Source organism: Cervus canadensis, chromosome 19, assembly GCF_019320065.1.
Source record: "Cervus canadensis isolate Bull #8, Minnesota chromosome 19, ASM1932006v1, whole genome shotgun sequence".
Classification (NCBI taxonomy): Eukaryota; Metazoa; Chordata; class Mammalia; order Artiodactyla; family Cervidae; genus Cervus; species Cervus canadensis.
The window spans coordinates 35,304,442-35,322,262 of record NC_057404.1 but is presented as its reverse complement, the minus strand read 5'-3'; positions in this window follow the sequence as shown (position 1 = coordinate 35,322,262).

The window sequence follows — 17,821 nt, the reverse complement described above, 5'->3', positions numbered from 1 at the left end:
ACACCACTAGGATGAATACTTAGAAAATTTTCTAAGTTACTCAAACTCAACAAAACTGAACTTTCTCCTTATCTTTCTATGTAAACTATCATATATTGTATGGTTCTCAATAAGCTAAACAAGTATTATAAATAAAAATACTTTAGCAAAGATGAAATATATTCAAAATTCAACTATTATTTAATTTTATTATCTTCAATTGATTTGTGTACCTTAGTCAGTCAGTCAGTCAGTTCAGTTGCTCAGTCGTGTCCAACTCTTTGCGAGCCCATGAACTGCAGCATTCCAGGCCTCCCTGTCCATCACCAACTCCTGGAGTTCACCCAAACTCATGTCCATTGAGTCAGTGATGCCATCTAACCATCTCATCCTCTGTCATCCTCTTCTCCTCCTGCCTTCAATCTTTCCCAACATCAGGGTCTTTTCCAATGAGTCAGCTCTTTGCATCAGGTGGCCAAAATATTGGAGTTTCAGCTTCAACATCAGTCTTTCCAAAAAAAACCCAGGACTGATTTCCTTCAAAAGTCTCTCATAATTGCTCAGAATAATTAGGGATATTGGTCAGTTCATGTTTTGGTAAAAGGCTCCTATTTTCATTGAAAATTAATAAATGTTACTATGATATAACAATATTATCACTTAGCTGTTTAAATGAAAAGTGAAATAAACCACTAATTTAGATTCCTTAAGATAAAGTATTTATGATAAAAAATAATCAAAATAAAATGTATCATTTTATGTTATTACTCCAAGTTTCTCCACCATTAAAAATTAAAAGTACAAGTCAATACTGCTGAAAATTACCACTAATGATATTTTTATTTTATAAAACTATAAATCCACTGTTTCCAGAGCCTCATGGAAAATTGTTGTTTAGTCAACATTACTGAATACATGATCTCTTAGAAAACCTGGTTTTTCTGTCTGTCTCTGTTTACCAGTTCAACTATGCTCATAATACATCATGAGCAAAACCAGTTCTATTACAAGCCATGTTTTTAACAAACACATTCATGAAATAAAATAAACCCTTTGATGAAAGCAAACTGTACAATGGGGTCTTTTTGCTCTAAATAGGTAAAAGTAGTGGTACCTCCGGAGAAGGCAATGGCACCCCACTCCAGTACTCTTGGCCTGGAAAATCCCATGGATGGAGGAGCCTGGTAGGCTGCAGTCCATGGGGTCATGAAGAGTCAGACGACTGAGCGACTTCACTTTCACTTTTCACTTTCATGCATTGGAGGAGCAAACGACAACCCACTCCTGTGTTCTCGCCTGGAGAATCCCAGGGATAGGGGAGCCTGGTGGGCTGCTGTCTAAGGGGTCGCACAGAGTCGGACACGACTGAAGCGACTTAGCAGCAGCAGCAGTGTTACCTCACAGAGAGAAATATACACAATCAGTTCAACAAATCCCTGTGGTCCTAGCTACTGGAAAGCAAGAAACACGTAGTAACCTTTGGAGATAGCTCAACAGTACATAGTCAAAGCTATGGTTTTCCAGTAGTCATGAAAGGATGTGAGAGTTGAGCCATAATGAAAGCTGAGCGTCGAAGAATTGATGCTTTTGAACTGCGATGTTGAAGACTCTTGAGAGTCCCTTGAACTGCAAAGAGATCAAACCAGTCACTCCTAAAGGAAATCAGTCTGAATATTCATTGGAAGGACTGATGCTGAAGCTGAAGTTCCAATAATTTGGCCACCTGATGCAAAGCATGAGAAAAGCCCCTGATGCTGGGAAAGTTTGAAGGCAGGAGGAGAAACGGACAACAGAGGGTGAGATGGTTGGATGGAATCACCAACTCAATGGACACGAGTTTGAGCAAGCTCTGGGGGATGGTGAAGGACAAGGAAGCCTGGTTGCTGCAGGCCATGGGGTCACAAAGAGTCGGACACCACTGAGCAACTGAACAACAATAGTACATCATACCTAAAATATCATCAAGCATACCAGGCAAAGGAGAACTTATTTCAGATTCTACCCTCCAGAGTAGGTGCAGCGAGGGAAGAAATGCTATGAGATTCATTATAATTTAAAATATACAAGTACTATTTTAGAGGAAGACAAATCTGTATGCAAAGACTGACATGATCATTATAATCAATGCTCTAGTTTGCAATCTCTGATGAGTGTGGCATGATTTGTGTTTGCATATATTTTTAGTTGCTTTTCTTTTATTTTTAATACTACATTATGCCTTTTTGCTGTATCAATGCAGATTTGGAATTTGAAAATACCTTGAGAGATGACATCAAAGGCTTTTGAGTATACAGACTGGCTAGATTAAACAATGGAGTAAGGTTATAGTGCTCAGAGCAATTATTGATCTGCTATAGCTCCTCCCATATTCAACACTATTGGGTTTTGAGTTCCAAACTTAAGCAATGGCATCCCAAATACAGGCAAGTTCTTGTGGTTTAGAATTCTCAAGAAAACCCTTGGACAATAAGCAAATAAAAGTCATATTTTATTACATCTTACTTATTATGTTCCCATAAGTAGGAGTGGTTTCCCAAAGACAATTTTCAGTCTCACTTAAGTTAATATGATTGATAGAGTGCTAAAAGTCTACTATGTGCATTAAATGAAAAATGCACACTAAAGAATGCCTTGTTTAGTCTTTTGTATAGAATGGATACTGAGTAAATGCTATGAATTTAAACCAAAATGTGCTATGTATCTGATCATATATATCAAAACATATGTATTGGTCTAGCATACCTCAAAATGATATGTGATTGGATTAAAAATGCCAAAAATTCCTAAAATCATAAAATATTAACAATATTACATAAAATATGCTTAATGTTTGTTATGCACTGAATTATATTCTTTCAAAATTCAAATTATTCATATGATAAGGGCCTAATCCCTAATGTGATAGTAGGATTCTCATCCTTCTATCTCTCGATAGAAGATGGAGATAGAAGGAAGGTTAGATAGAGTCATAATGGTGGGGGCTCTGATCCAATGAGATTAGTGTCCGTATAAGAAGAGGCACAGAAGATCTCACTACCTCTGTCTCTCTGTGAGTATACTCAAAGGAAACGCCGTGTTAAGACGCAGTGAAGATGGCCATTCTGACTGAGGTGAACCTTATTGTAGCTTTGATTTGCATTTCTCTAATAATTAGTTATACTGAGCATCTTTTTTTCATGTGTTTATTGCCCATCTGTATGTATTCTTTGAAAAATATCTGTTTAGGTCCACTGCCCATTTTTCAATTGGGTTGTTTGTTTTTCAGTTATTGAGCTCTATGAGATACCTATATACTTTGGAGATCAATCCTTTGTCAGTTGTTTCATTTGCAGTGTTCATAGCAGCCCAATTTACAATAGCTAGGACTTGGAAGCCACCGAGATGTCCATTGACAGATGAATGGATAAAGAAGATGTGGTACATGTATATAAAAGAATATTACTTGGCTATAAAAAGAATAAATTTGAGTCAATTCTAGTGAAGTGGATGAACCTAGAGCCTGTTATACAGTGAAGTAAGTTAGAGAAAAACGAATATCTAGATTCCACATACATATGGAATCTAGAAAAATGATATTGATGAACCTTGTAGCAGGGAAGGAATGGAAATGCAGATATGGAAAATGGACTTGTGGACAGAGTGGTGGAAGGAAAGAGTGGGACAGATGGAGAAGGGAGCATCGACATATATACACTACCATGTGTAAAACAGACAGCTAGTGAGAAGCCCAGCTTGGTGCTCTGTGATAATTTAGGGGGTGGGATGGGAGGATAGGATGGGAAGGAGGCTCAAAAGGGAGGTGCTATATGTATAATTATCATTGGTTTGCATTGTTTTATGGCAGAAACCAACAAAACATCATAAAAGCAACTCTCCTCCAATTAAAAAATAAAAAGAAAAATAATTTTAAAAAGAAGATGACAAAGAAAAAAAAAAAGCCCAGTGAGATGGTACATGTCTGCAACCCATGAAGAGAGCTCTTGCCAGACAGCAAACACTCCTGGATCTTGATCTAGGATATCTAAAGTCAAAAAATATGAGAGGTCAATTTCTATTGTTTAAGCCACCCAGTTTGTGGTATTTTGTTGCAATATAATATAATGTTGCAACTAACTACTTGGCTCTTTAGACTAAACTTACATATGTATGCTTATTTCAAATTCTCCTTACACTTTTTCTTTATTTATTGGTTACATCATTGTTTAATTCCACTGTGGACACTAATTTCATACCACCACTCTACAGACTTTATCCTGCATTTTCTTGGAATTTTCCATTTTATGTTATAGCCTTGTGAGTGATGGCACCGCTTTTTTTATTGATTTCCCCAAGTTCATTCTCTTAAAGAAGCTCTACAGCTTTTGGCAACAATGTCAAATACTTTCAGATAAAAGTCTTACAAAATGCCATTAATTTAGCCACAACTGCTTTGAGTTTTCTAAAAAACTCTGTCAAATCCACAGACTATCTCCTTTTGTTTTTTCCTATGATTTCCCTAGTGTCTAATAGCATGGTAGATCTTACATGATATTGGCTAAATCAATGAACAAACAAAAGAGTATGCTTCTTAATCTTTCTCTTGATATCAAAGGTAGCATCAACTGAATCAAGTTTTCAAAGAAGCAAAAGTCAAATTTTCTACACTAGCACGCAGTGTGGTAATATAAGTTATGGATGGGCAATAATATACAGTAGTGTGCTTGAAGCATTGTTCTGAATAACATAACTCCCAGGCCTAATTCTCTGACCCACTCAAAGATTCTGTAAGCTATTTATAATCTCTTAGTAAGTCCTGTCTCTGCTTTAGCAAACCAGCATTGGTCCCTGTTATTTTCAGTGAAGACTTTGGTTGACATAGCAGTTTTACACAAACAGAGAAGTCATCACTTTCAATAAATACCAGAGAAAATCAGTGACCCAATAAAGGGTAAGAGCTACAATTTAAAGGAAAAAAATTTGCTTGAGAAAACTGGTTATTTCTTTCTTTCAATTAAATTGGGTTTTAAAAATTTGAATGTGAACTATTTAAGAAAAGAGCCTATAAAGTCATTATGGCAAGCTATAGTAAAAAGATAAATACTGGAAAACCTTCCCTATTTTTACCAAATGTCTTTGTTCTTTTAATCATGTAACATTAAAAATGTAAATAATTTTACTTTATAATGACATTATTCATTGTGAAACTCCCGCCTTTGTTGTGTAATAAATGCTTTGTCTTAGGTTTAAACCTGAGTAGATTCAGAGTCCTATGTATAATGGGAATATAAAATATCAATATACTTGAAATTTTATAATATAAGAGAAATCAAGTAAATTCTTTATCTTTACATCTCTAGTCATTTACAAATGAACATGAATCAAATGACAATACCTTTCTCTAAGGAGCTACAGGACCTTGACAGGCATTATTTAATTCATGTTCTCACTAATCTTGGTGTGATATTACAACTCTTATTCTAACACTGGTGTAATTGAAGGACAGAAAATTAAACATTAATCCAAAGCTCTATCCACCCACACACACTGTCTACTTCTCTTAAATCCGAGCTCGTAAGGAAGAAAGGAATAAATAAAAAATGAATCCTTTCTTCAACATCATCTTCAGTGAGTATGAGAGTACACAGTGGTAGGAATGAAAATCATCTGCTCTGAAAATCTGAATTTTATTGCTAAAATTTCATCTTGCTGATTGAATTATGAGACTACTCAGAACATATCTATACTGCAGTTAATTTTAGGCTTCTTGAGGTAACAAACTGTTTTGACGTTTACTCATCATCTTGTACCTTAATTTCTCTTTCATCCATCCATGAAGAATAGAAATTAGCAGACAGTTCAATAACTAGAGCATCTGATCTAGTTTCCTGTCTTCTTACTCATCCTAATGTGACAGCTAGCCCACAAAGCTAAAGTCTTCTTTAAGCATGTGGAAAAGTGCATGACATAGCAACTGGCATACAGTCAGATTTTTCTTTTCCATAAATCTACAATCACATCTAAGCAGTTAGCTTTTCACTTTAATTTGGTCTATGAAGATAAAAAGATGAGGGCATCCTACCTTGTATTATGTAAGAATGAAAATAAGAAAGGAAAATCTATGTATGTTTGTTTGTTTGTTTAAGGTCCTAATGTTTCAGTTAATAGCTGAAGCAAATTCAGAAAATGCAGCAAGAAATTTCAGGAAAGTTACCCACGTGGTTGAAGGGGTTGGACTGTTAGAAGTAATGTGAAGCAGAAGAAAGAAGGAAACAGGGTGGGAGGAACAGTATAAGGCTAAGATCTCTGTTTTCTTCACACTCAGAAGTCAAAAGGGAGTTCTGAATAAAGACAACAAGTTTATTGAGCAATTTTAGTTTGAATCTCAATGAAGTGAAAATAGAGCTGTCTTGTTCCTAATTTGTACTAAAACCCCTCAGTGTGACAGACAAGCAAACCTCCAGGAGAGGAATAAACAAGAATCCAGGAACAAACTCCCATCCTCCCAAGTCTGAAGACCAAGGGCAGTAGTGTGATAACAGGAAGTTTGGAAAAGGGAGAACCACGACAGTAGTTCAAATACTCAACAAACTTCATAAGCAGGAATCAAAATTGGTCATCATTCCATTTAACATGATAGCTTTGCAGTAAGTGTAAATAACAGGTTTTTGTTTTTTCTTCTCCCTCCTCTCTCTGTCCCTCTTTCTCTCCGCCTCCCTCTCCCCCTCCCTCCCTCCCTTCCTCCCTCTCTTCAATCTTGGCTAAATTCTACCACCTTTACACTGCAACAAAAAAATAAGGGTGTGACTTAATCCTTCACAATTTCACATAGCTAACTTTTGGAACATTAATATTTCTTTTCTTCTTCAAAAATGGTCAATTCTGGGGTGGGGGGAATGGATTGGAGAGAGAATGAAAGAACAAAATTGTGATATGCAGGTAACCCTAGAACTTTAAAAAATTATTTAATGTATTAATTCTAAGAAGATAAGAGTTATGTCAATAAAGTATTAATATTTTGAAGACACTTCTTACCATGAAGCTGTCTATCTCCTAAAGCAGTTGCATTTCCAAACCATCTCAAATAGCCCCTGGGTTCCACTGAATATCAACAGAAGGATTCATTTATCACTCCTAACCCAAACCATAATTCATGTTTTCAGAGCTATATCCTCTTCTTTGACTAATCTTCTTGGACAAAGGACCTCTCTCCTTGAGGCTATTCCATTTAGTGATCAGTCCTGTATTGTTTATGACTTTCTATAATCAATCATATCGAGAATGGAGAAGTCACCCATCACTAGGTTCTTTATGTTTCTGCCCATGATTGTTTGTGGAAGCTTTATGCCTATTCTAAGGCTTTGCAGGTCAACATCAATGACCTGTTCTTTGAAAGGCCCCATAGCCATTCTGACATGGCATAATCTGGCAGCCTTTGACCGAAGAACCACATCTTGGTAATTAGAAAGAAATAGTGTATAAGTGCACTAGACATCTAAAACTAAAGAAATGCATCTTGATACAAGGTCAGTTCTCTATTTTTAACACAGTTTTATTTGCCCTATTTTGATCACATATATGCCTAGATTTCCATATATAGACAGGATGAGTCAAGTTAGCTAATCTCATATGTAACCTAATCTATTTCCATGAAATATGGTAAATGTGTTTACTCTTCACATGAGATGATAAATATACTTGAAAGTACTTCATCCCAAATCCTGCATTAAGAATGCAGAGCTATATTTTAAAAATGAGCAGAGCAAATCTCTGAAATCCTGTTTGAATCTTTGCTCTGCCAGTTATTTCTTGTGAATCTACAAACAAAATCTCACCTTTCTGTGCCTCAGTTTCCTTAAGATAAACATGTTAATATCAATTTTCAAAATAGTAAGAGCTCCGTGAAACAATGTATATGAAGCATCTACTCTACATTTTTTAGTTTTAGAGCTTATTACTATTATTAATGACATGTTTCAGAGTATATTGTTTTTTCATGTGACACTGCCAAAAGCCAAAGTTCCCAGAGCTTAGTCTCATTAAAAGGATAACAGTCATAAAATAATGCAAATTATTTACATATGTGTACATATGTATATAAAGTATAAAATATATAATGTAAATGATATACATGTAAATATCTTTATATATGAATACATGTGTTTATATGCATATATATGTATGTATATATGTACACCTCTGTATAAATTTATTCATGCAGAACTTGATTTAATTATTAATAAACTCAGGTCTATAAGACTTGCAAATGAAATTATTTTGACTGATCAAATTGACTTTCACAATGTAGTCACTGACTTATAAGTAACACCTAAGAAATGGTGTATTTTTAATGATGGATCAATAACACTGCATTTCTTTACTCAAGAAAGTTCATGATAAAGTATTATTACTGAAAGTGCTGTTTAAAGAATATATATACATGTTTTGTCCTTGTAGTTTTCAAATGTCTTCTATTGGTCACAGACAAAATGGGAGTGGCTCCAAATTCATTTTAACTAGCCTAAAATTAACAAATAAACAAAAACTAACACAAGCAAAGGAAATAAAAATTAGCCTGGAAATGGATGAAATAGAGAACAGAAAAACAATGGTGAAAAATCAACAAAACCAAAAACTGAGTCACCAAAAATGACTCACCTAACTATACTGACAGAAAGAAAAAACCAGAAACAAATTAAGAAAATCAGGAATAAAAGAAAGAATATCACAACTAAGTTTACAAAAATAAAAGGTTATGAGGAATACTATGAAGAGTTATAAGCTAACAAATCAGATAACACTGTTAAAATGGACATATTCCTAAAGAGACACAAACTACCAAACAGACTCAAGAAATAGAAAATATGACTAGACCTATAACAAGCTAAGAGAATTAACTGATGGTTAAAAATCTTTCCATTTCAGAAAAAATCTAAAGCCCAGATAGTGTCACTGGTAAATTTTTATTGTTCAGTTGCTCAGTCGTGTCCAACTCTTTGTGAACCCGTGGACTGTAGCATGCAGGCTCCCCCGTCTTTCACCATCACATGGAGCTTGCTTAACAGTAAATTTTACCAAAGATTTAAAGGACTATGCCCAACTCTTCACAGGCTCTTCCAAAAATAGATAAGAATGGAATGTTTTCCTGCTCATTCTGGGGGCTAGTATTTCCAAGAAATCAAAACAAGACATTACAAGAAAAGTAAAACAAAGCAACATTTTAAAAAACTACAGACCAATATTCTTTATGAATATAGACAGAAAAAATCTTTCACATAATACTGGAAAATTAAATCCAGAAACATGTAAAAAAGAATTATATACCATTTCCAAATAGGATCTATCCCAGGAATGCAAGATTGGTTTAACATACAAAAATCAATCAACAAAATATATCATATTAATATATTATATTAATAGAAAAAGTACAAAACTCATACAATAATTTCAAAAACACAGGATATATAATTGACAAAATCTCACACCCATTCAGGATAAAAAAATCATTTAACAAACTAGAAATAGAAAGGAACTCTACTAGTCTGATAAAGGATTATATGAAAACCCCATTAACATCATACTTAATGGAATTGACTACCAATAGATTTCCACTGGGGTTGATGAAGATGTTCTGAAATTAAATGTGATATTAGCTGCAAAATTTTGTGAATATGCTGAAACCCACTAAATTGTACATTTTGAATTGATGAATTGTATAGTATGTGAAACAAAGCTATCAAAAAGAAAAGAAAAGAAAAGAAACAAAGAAGACATGCAGATGGCCAATAGGCATAGGAAAAGATGTTCAACATTACTAATAATCAAAGAAATGAAAACTGAAACCACAATGAGATACCACCTCACACCTATCAGAATGGCTATCATCAAAAAGGCCACAAAGAGCAAATGTTGATAAGGATGTAGAGAAAAGAGAATTCTTAAAGAGATTCAACCAATCCATCCTAAAGCACATCAGTCCTGGGTGTTCATTGGAAGGATTGATGTTGAAGCTGAAACTCCAATACTTTGGCCACCTGCTGCGAAGAGCCGACTCATTTGAGAAGACCCTGATGCTGGGAAAGATTGAGGGCAGGAAGAGAAGGGGACGACAGAAGATGAGATGGTTGGATGGCATCACCGACTCAATGGACATGGGTTTGGGTGGACTCCGGGAGTTGGTGATGGATAGGGGAGCCCTGCGTGTTGTGGTTCATGGAGTCACAAAGAGTCAGACACAACTGAACTGAACTGATACACTGTTAATGGAAATACAAAGTAGGACAGCCAATATGGAAAACAGCATGGAAGCTTCTCAGAAAACCGCAAATAGAACTACCACGTGCTGTGCTGTGCTTAGTCCTGTTCAACTCCTCGTGACCCCATGGACTGTAGTGCACCAGGCTCCTCTGTCCATGAGAATTCTCCAGGCAAGAAAACTGGTGTGTTGCCGTGCCCTCCTCCAGGGGATCTTCCCAACCCAGGGATCAAACCTAGGTCTCCTGCATTGCAGGCAGATTCTTTACCATCTGAGCCACCAGGGAAGCTCAAGAATACTGGAGTGGGTAGCCTAACCCTTCTCCAGGAGATGTCCCCAACCCAGGAATAGAACTGGGGTCTCTTGCATTACAGGTGGATTATGATCCAGCAATTCCACTCCTGTGTATTTATCCCAAATAAACAAAAACACTAATTCAAAAAGATACATGCACCCCAATATTGATAGCAGCATTGTTTACAATTACCAAGATATGGAAGCAATCTAAGTGTCTATCAACAGATGAATGGATAAAGACTATGTGCTATATATACACAATGAAATACTACATAAGTGTATGAAAAAATGAACTAATGATCTTCACAACAATGTGGATGGGGTTGGAGGATACTACACTAAGTGAAATAAGTCAGTGCAATAGAAATATTGTATGACATCACTTATAGTGGAATCTAAACACTGCAACAAACTAATGAGTGTAACAAAACAGATATAGAGAACAAACTAGTGGTTACCAATAGAGAAAAAGAAGGGGAGAGAGATGAGATGGGTATAAGGGATTAAGGGGTACAAACTACTATTTATAAAATAAATAAGACACAAGGATATATAGTACAATACAGGAAACATAGCAATTATTTTCAGTTCAGTTCAGTCGCTCAGTCATGTCCGACTCTTTGCAACCCCATGAACCGCAGCACACCAGGTCTCCCTGTCCATCACCAACTCCCGGAATCCACCCAAACGCATGTCCATCGAGTTGGTGATGCCATCCAACCATCTCGTCCTCTGTTGTCCCCTTCTCCTCCTGCCCTCAATCTTTCCCAGCATCAGGGTCTTTTCAAATGAGTCAGCTCTTCGCATCAGATGGCCAAAGTATCGGAGTTTCAGCTTCAACATCAGTCCCTCTGATGTTATTATATAATAACTATAAATAGAATATAACTTTTAAGTATTGAATGTTGTACACATGAAACCTATGTAATACTGTTAATCCACTGTACTTAAATTATAAAGAAAAGATACATGCAGCTCAATGTTCATCACAGCATTATTTACAGTTGCCAAAATATGAAATCAATCTAAGTGTCCATCAACAAATAAATGGATAAAGAAGATGTCACACACACACTCACACTCACAAGCAATGGAATAATACTCAATCATAAAAAAGAGTGAAATTTTACCATTTGCAACAACATGGATGGATGGCCCTGGAAGGCATTATGCTTAGTAAAACAACAGACAAAGGCAAATTCTGGGTTATCACTTATAGTAGAATCTAAAAAACAAATGGACGAATAAAACAAAACAGGAACAGACTCATGGATATAGAGAACAAATTAATGTTTACCACTAATTAGGGGATTAAGAGATACAAACTACTAGTCATAAAATAAGTAACCTACAAAACTACATTGTACAGCACAGAGAAATATAGTCAATATTTTATAATAGCTTTAACAGGGGGTATAACCTATAAAAATGTTGAATCACCATGTTGAACACCTGAAACTAATATAATATTGTAAGTCAACTATACTTAAATTTTTTAAAAATCCAACAGATAACTTTTACAGCAAGATTAATGACTGGTAGCCTCAAAGCAACAACATACGAAGGTGGGGCCAGAGCACAACTGCCACAAGGACTGTGTGGGAGCAGCAAACACGGAGGAGGACCCAGAAGGAAGGCAGAGAGATTCCCCACGGCCCAGAGAATCAGAGTCCTCAAGAAGGGAACCGTCAGTCATGCTCTTTCTCAAATAACAAGAATCTGATCAGCATGCAAACGTTCACAGGTGAATAGAGACATTGGAAAATGTGAACAGTACATTGGCAGTCTGGATAAACTCTAGAAACCAACCAAGTGTAACTGATTTAAAAGACTCAGTTCAGTTTGAAAGAAACTTCTGGAAAGAGAAACGTCATTGAGCAGAAAGGAGACATTGTTGCAAAGGAAAAAGAAGTTCCACATAAAAGTAGGGAGAGAAGCTGATGACAGGGCTCTCAAGGAACACATGTCTATAATGTTGAATGCCTAGTGATAACAACAGAGGAGGAAGTTCTAGATATGTGCAGCTGGAGAAGAGCTCTCTTCCCTACTGAAATAACAGAAAACCAGTAATTGTGCCAGTCGCTGATTTACTAACTTTAGTTTCACATCTGTCTTTCTGTTCTCTCCCATTTGATGCTGTATCTGGGATTCTGCATACTATCTATCAAATGACAACTCATTAGGTTCTACTAATAGTAGTAAGACTTGAAGGCAGAGGAGAGGAGAAGTAGTTCATTGTTTTCCTCTCTTCCTACTGTTCCTGGTAATAATACCCTAATCAGGACATTTCAGCACAACAGCAGGAGTTGGTTCCAGCCTCTAACTGCCTTGAGCATTCCCAGAACTGCTCCATTGTCCCCACTCACCATTATCCTTGGCAGTTGGGCACGCTTTCCCTAAGAAATTCTGAATTATAACTACATGATGCCTTCCCTTAATCATCTATGTATTGATAACCTCAAGTTATTGCCTGTAAAGGTGGCAATTTTTTTTTTCCTGCAGTTATTATCATCATGTTAAGTGTTGCCTGTTTCTCATATTTTCAGTACCTGTGTAATCAATTCACTTATGAAATTCCTTCTGTTGAAATACCTAGGTTGGGAGCTCTGTGTGTGTGCTGTCACTTCAGTCCTTTCCTATTCTTTGTGACCCTAATGACTGTAGCCCTCCAGGCTTCTTTGTCAATGGGATTCTCCAGGGAAAAATACTGGAGTGGGTTGCGATGCTGTCTTTTGAAATACCTCGTTTGGTAGCTCTATTCTGGTATAAATCTTAACTGAGAAGATACTTGTGTTGGTTGGCAATGTTTCTGAATGCAGGCTAGTTTCCATGTCAATGTGAAATAACATTCTAGAAATCCACAGTATTCAGAGTCATCATAGCAAGTTAAATTATAAGCTGTTGCTTGTGACAGCACCTACTGAAGTAAGGACTCTGACAGACCAAATGGCTTTTGCACTCTACAGTTGTAAAGTGGTGGTAATGGTCACATTAAATCTCTGAGGAAGGATGATGCTTCTTATTGCACAAGAGAGCCTTACGAAAGATGATGAGTATGAGATTCTAAACTCTATTTAAATCAAATTCTATGGCTGACCTAAAAAAATCACTTATTCCTTATACCTGACGCAGCCAAGTCTGCTGAATATAAGATCCAACATTTAATTGTGCAAGTTAAAGAAGTACAATATAAGTTGAATATTCAACAACTGAAAGAGCATTGATTGGAAAATAGTGGGACACTGAGATTTGCAATGAGAACACATGGGCGAACTTGAATTATGGTGAGCATCCTAAACCTCCCAGTTTTCTAAGCCTTCTTTATCAGCTAAGGTTTCCTCTCCTCTCATGTGTGAGGAAACACTCCCCCTTGCTTGAAGAACGCAAAATAAACTTACAGAGGCAGTTGTATGGTAAGGAGATGCTGGGCACCTCAAGACCTCCCACCCAAAACCACACACTATTGCCTCTAGGTCTACATTTAGGGTCAAGATATCAGAAGGCTTAAGGGAAACAAAAGTGAGTAAAGAAGAAAATATTTACTCCAAAATAATTGCAATGTTTTAATTTCTATCACCAGAAACTTTGGTAAATATATGTGGTAATGAACTGTAAGAGTTTTAACCATGCAGGATGGAATATAATTTTTGATCATGTCAAAATATTGATATGGATCCACTTATCACAGACTCTGTATTTAAGGTGCTGGCTCCAGCAATAGAAACACCTCTAGCAGTTTCCTTTAAACTAAAACATAGATTTGAGAGCAGCCTATATTCAATGAAGTTGATTTTCTTTCACATAGTGTAGTAGGAAGAACCTGAAGGTTTAGGAAGACACAGATGTAGAAGTAGATTTAGTATGTACAATTGCACATTCAACACTCAATTCTTTGAGAGCCCCCAAAGGGTGAACTTTTTAATAAAGTATCAAGAAATATATTAGACATAGTGGCTGGTTTCCCTTAGTGAGTGATTCAAAAGCCGCAGTTTCTTTTATGACCTATCCTTAGAAGTCACATGTCATCACTCTCAAAGTATGTCATACAGATTAACCTAATTTGGTGTGAAAAGGAATTGTACAAGGAAATGAATACCAGAGGCAAAGATCTTTGCGTGTCATGCAGAAGACTGGTTACTACCACTTGTTTGTGATTTTTGACTTTAAAATAACGAAAATACTCTAAATATATGATAGAGAATTTAAATGCTACAGAACGATCTCAAAATCTGAAGCTAAATTATAAATATTCACACTTTCTAGTTACTTATCGGGGTACATTGGAGAAGGAAATGGCAACCCACTCCAGTGTTCTTGCCTGGAGAATCCCAGGGACGGAGGAGCCTGGTGGGCTGCCGTCTATGGGGTTGCACAGAGTCGGACACAACCGAAGCGACTTAGCAGCAGCAGCAGCATCAGGGTACTTACATAACCAACAAGAGGAACTATTTCAAATGACTAAACACAAAATGTGACTACAATTCTTAGCTAGATATGTCCTAAACACAAAAAATAACTAAAAAAAGGTCAATCTTTTTTGCGTGATTATGTTTTTGATGGTAGTACTGACAGTGTTTTCTGGTAGTACAGATAGTGTTACATGTGTATTGCCAAAAAAAGCCAGTGAACAATTATACTGGAGTCACTGGGAACATGAATTTTCAGCACTGGTTGTCAGGTGATGCAGATACAAGATCTCTAGTTATATATACAATTTTGATCTAATTGGTCCTAAATCTGAATTAAGTCTGAATAAATCCATTAAGTATTATATAGGCCTAGTAACTATGAGGAGCTTAGTTGAATACTACCACTAGTGTTCAAATTGTAGTCTCTAAATACCATTTCTCATACAAATGAACCAGGGGCTCCTTGAAATACCTGATTCTAGTTTGGGTTGGAAGTGAGGGGAATGTGCAAAGTGAGTTTGGAATATTTTGTCAACCAGGAAGCAAAATAAGCCATCCACAACAACTGAGGATTAGTTTAAAAAAAACTCAGTGAGCAACCTAAAGCATCTCTTGCTGACCAAAAAATTAAAATAAATCAAATATGATTAAATCTATGGGTCATTATGTGGTGGTATGTGTGTGCTTAGGCATGTCCAACTCTTTGCCACCTCATAGACTGTAGCCCTCCAAGCTTCTCTGTAGATGGAATGGGTTGCCATTTCCTCCTTCAGGGGATCTTCCTGACCCAAGGGTCAAACCTATATCTCTATCTTGTGTCAATTCCTTTGACAAGTGGCTTCTTTACCAACTGTGCCACCTGGGAAGCCCCCGGAATCATTAAAGTTCTTTTATTATTTTTTTTTTTTTTTACTAAGAGGCTGAAAAAGTGTATATTTCCCTATTTATCCAGTTCTTTTAGTATAAACACATAGAAGGAGGAATATAACTGTCAGCAAAGCATATATTATACTTCAGCAACAAATAATCACTGTAATGGTCATAACCACGAAAGTTTCTCACTCATGGTATATGCCCATTGCAAGCAGGCTGTGGCTCTCCTTCATATTTCCTTATCTTCAGGAACAGGCTGAAGGAGCTACCTTTATGTTGCTCTTCTTGAAGCAGAGAAAAGTGACACAGCAAAGCATAAGCTGGCTCTTAATAGCTTCCACACAAAAGACATCACTTCTGCTCTAAGTTTCATGAACACTTCTAAGTGAGACAGAAAAGAAATGTATAATCCTCCCACAGGGAAGACCCTGAAATGAGGAACACTGGGGGGAGAGGAATCAATATTTGGCAAACTGAAGTATAGTTTATGACAAAGGAAAAAGCATTGAAGTTGGAAAATTCTATCTTTCCACTTCTCCAATATAATGATTATAAACTACTAGTAATATATCTTTTTTTTTTTTAAAGTTCTTTTAAAAAAAATAAGAAACAGAGAAGAGGAGAAAGAAAAGTAGAAAACTCATTGTTTATCTTTGAAAGATGCAAGTTTATAATTCCATTATTTTGAATACTAGTAAATACAGAAAGCAATTGAGCATTTATCTACTTTGTCCTATATCAACCACATCCCAGGGTAACCAAATATGTCTAGAGAAGTTTCTCTTTAGCATTATGTTCTAGCTAACAAGAGATATAATTGGAGTATCATCAGTTTGTATTCCTTAATGAATTAATGTAGATAATTAACAGATTCTGAAAGAGATAGGCCAGGACTTCCTGATGGAAATATATGGAACTGCCTCTGAAGTATTTTTGCAAGAAAGTCTAACCCAAATATGATTAGGCCCATAGATCTAAATTCCATATTTCAGGAAATACAAGAATCAGGATCTCAAATGAATGACTTTTTTGCTTCAAACTGTAAACTGCAAAGGACAAAAAGGGGAAACAGGTTAGCCTTTAAAACTGAGAGACAAATTGTGGATCTTTCGGCTGCCACGTGTGAATTCTGGTTGCCTTTTGATGTGTGTTAGTCACTTAGTAGTGTCCAACTTTTTGCAACTCCATGGACGGTAGCCCACCAGGCTCCTCTCTCCATGGAATTCTCCAAGCAAGAATATTGGAGTGGTTTGCCATTTCCTTCTCCAGGGGACCAAACCGACCCAGGGACTGAACCCAGGTCTCTGGTATTGCAGGCAAATTCTCTACCATCTGAGCTGCCAGAGACAACAGTCAATATTTGAACATGAACTGTGGACTTTGCTAATGGTAAGTAGTAATTATTATACTTTAGTGTGATAATGGTATTGCTGTTTTTTAAAGACTTTATCTTTTAGATACTTACTGAATAGTTATAGATAAAATAATATGCTGACTGTGATTTTGCTTCAAGTTACAATGTAGAAATGTGTGTGGCTATAGATTAAACAAAACTGACCTTCAGTTGGTATTTGTTGAGTCTGGCTTAACAGGCATATGACTTGGGTTTTTCATAATAAAAAATTTTAATTAAAATGTAAATCTATATGTTTAACATATTTTCATAAGACCACTTAAAATATAACTTAATATTGATAGTTATGTCATCACATCATATACAGTCCCACATTAATATGTATTTTCTCTCTGGCAATGCCTATGATTAAAGTATACTCCACTTGATATGTTTTTCCCCCTGGCATTTTTGATACCAACAACCTTACAGATGAGCTCAGGGCTTTATGCCCAGACTTTAAGACATAAGGCTAGAGCTAACAATAAAAGTAATGACTAAGCACTGTCTATTATTTACCTTCACTTAGTTGCTCAAAGAACTTTGAATTCAACAATTAACTAAATTATACTTGGCTGCAGATAGTCACTTAATTTTATAGCCTATTGAGTTTGATAATTATGAGAGCATGAATTGCAG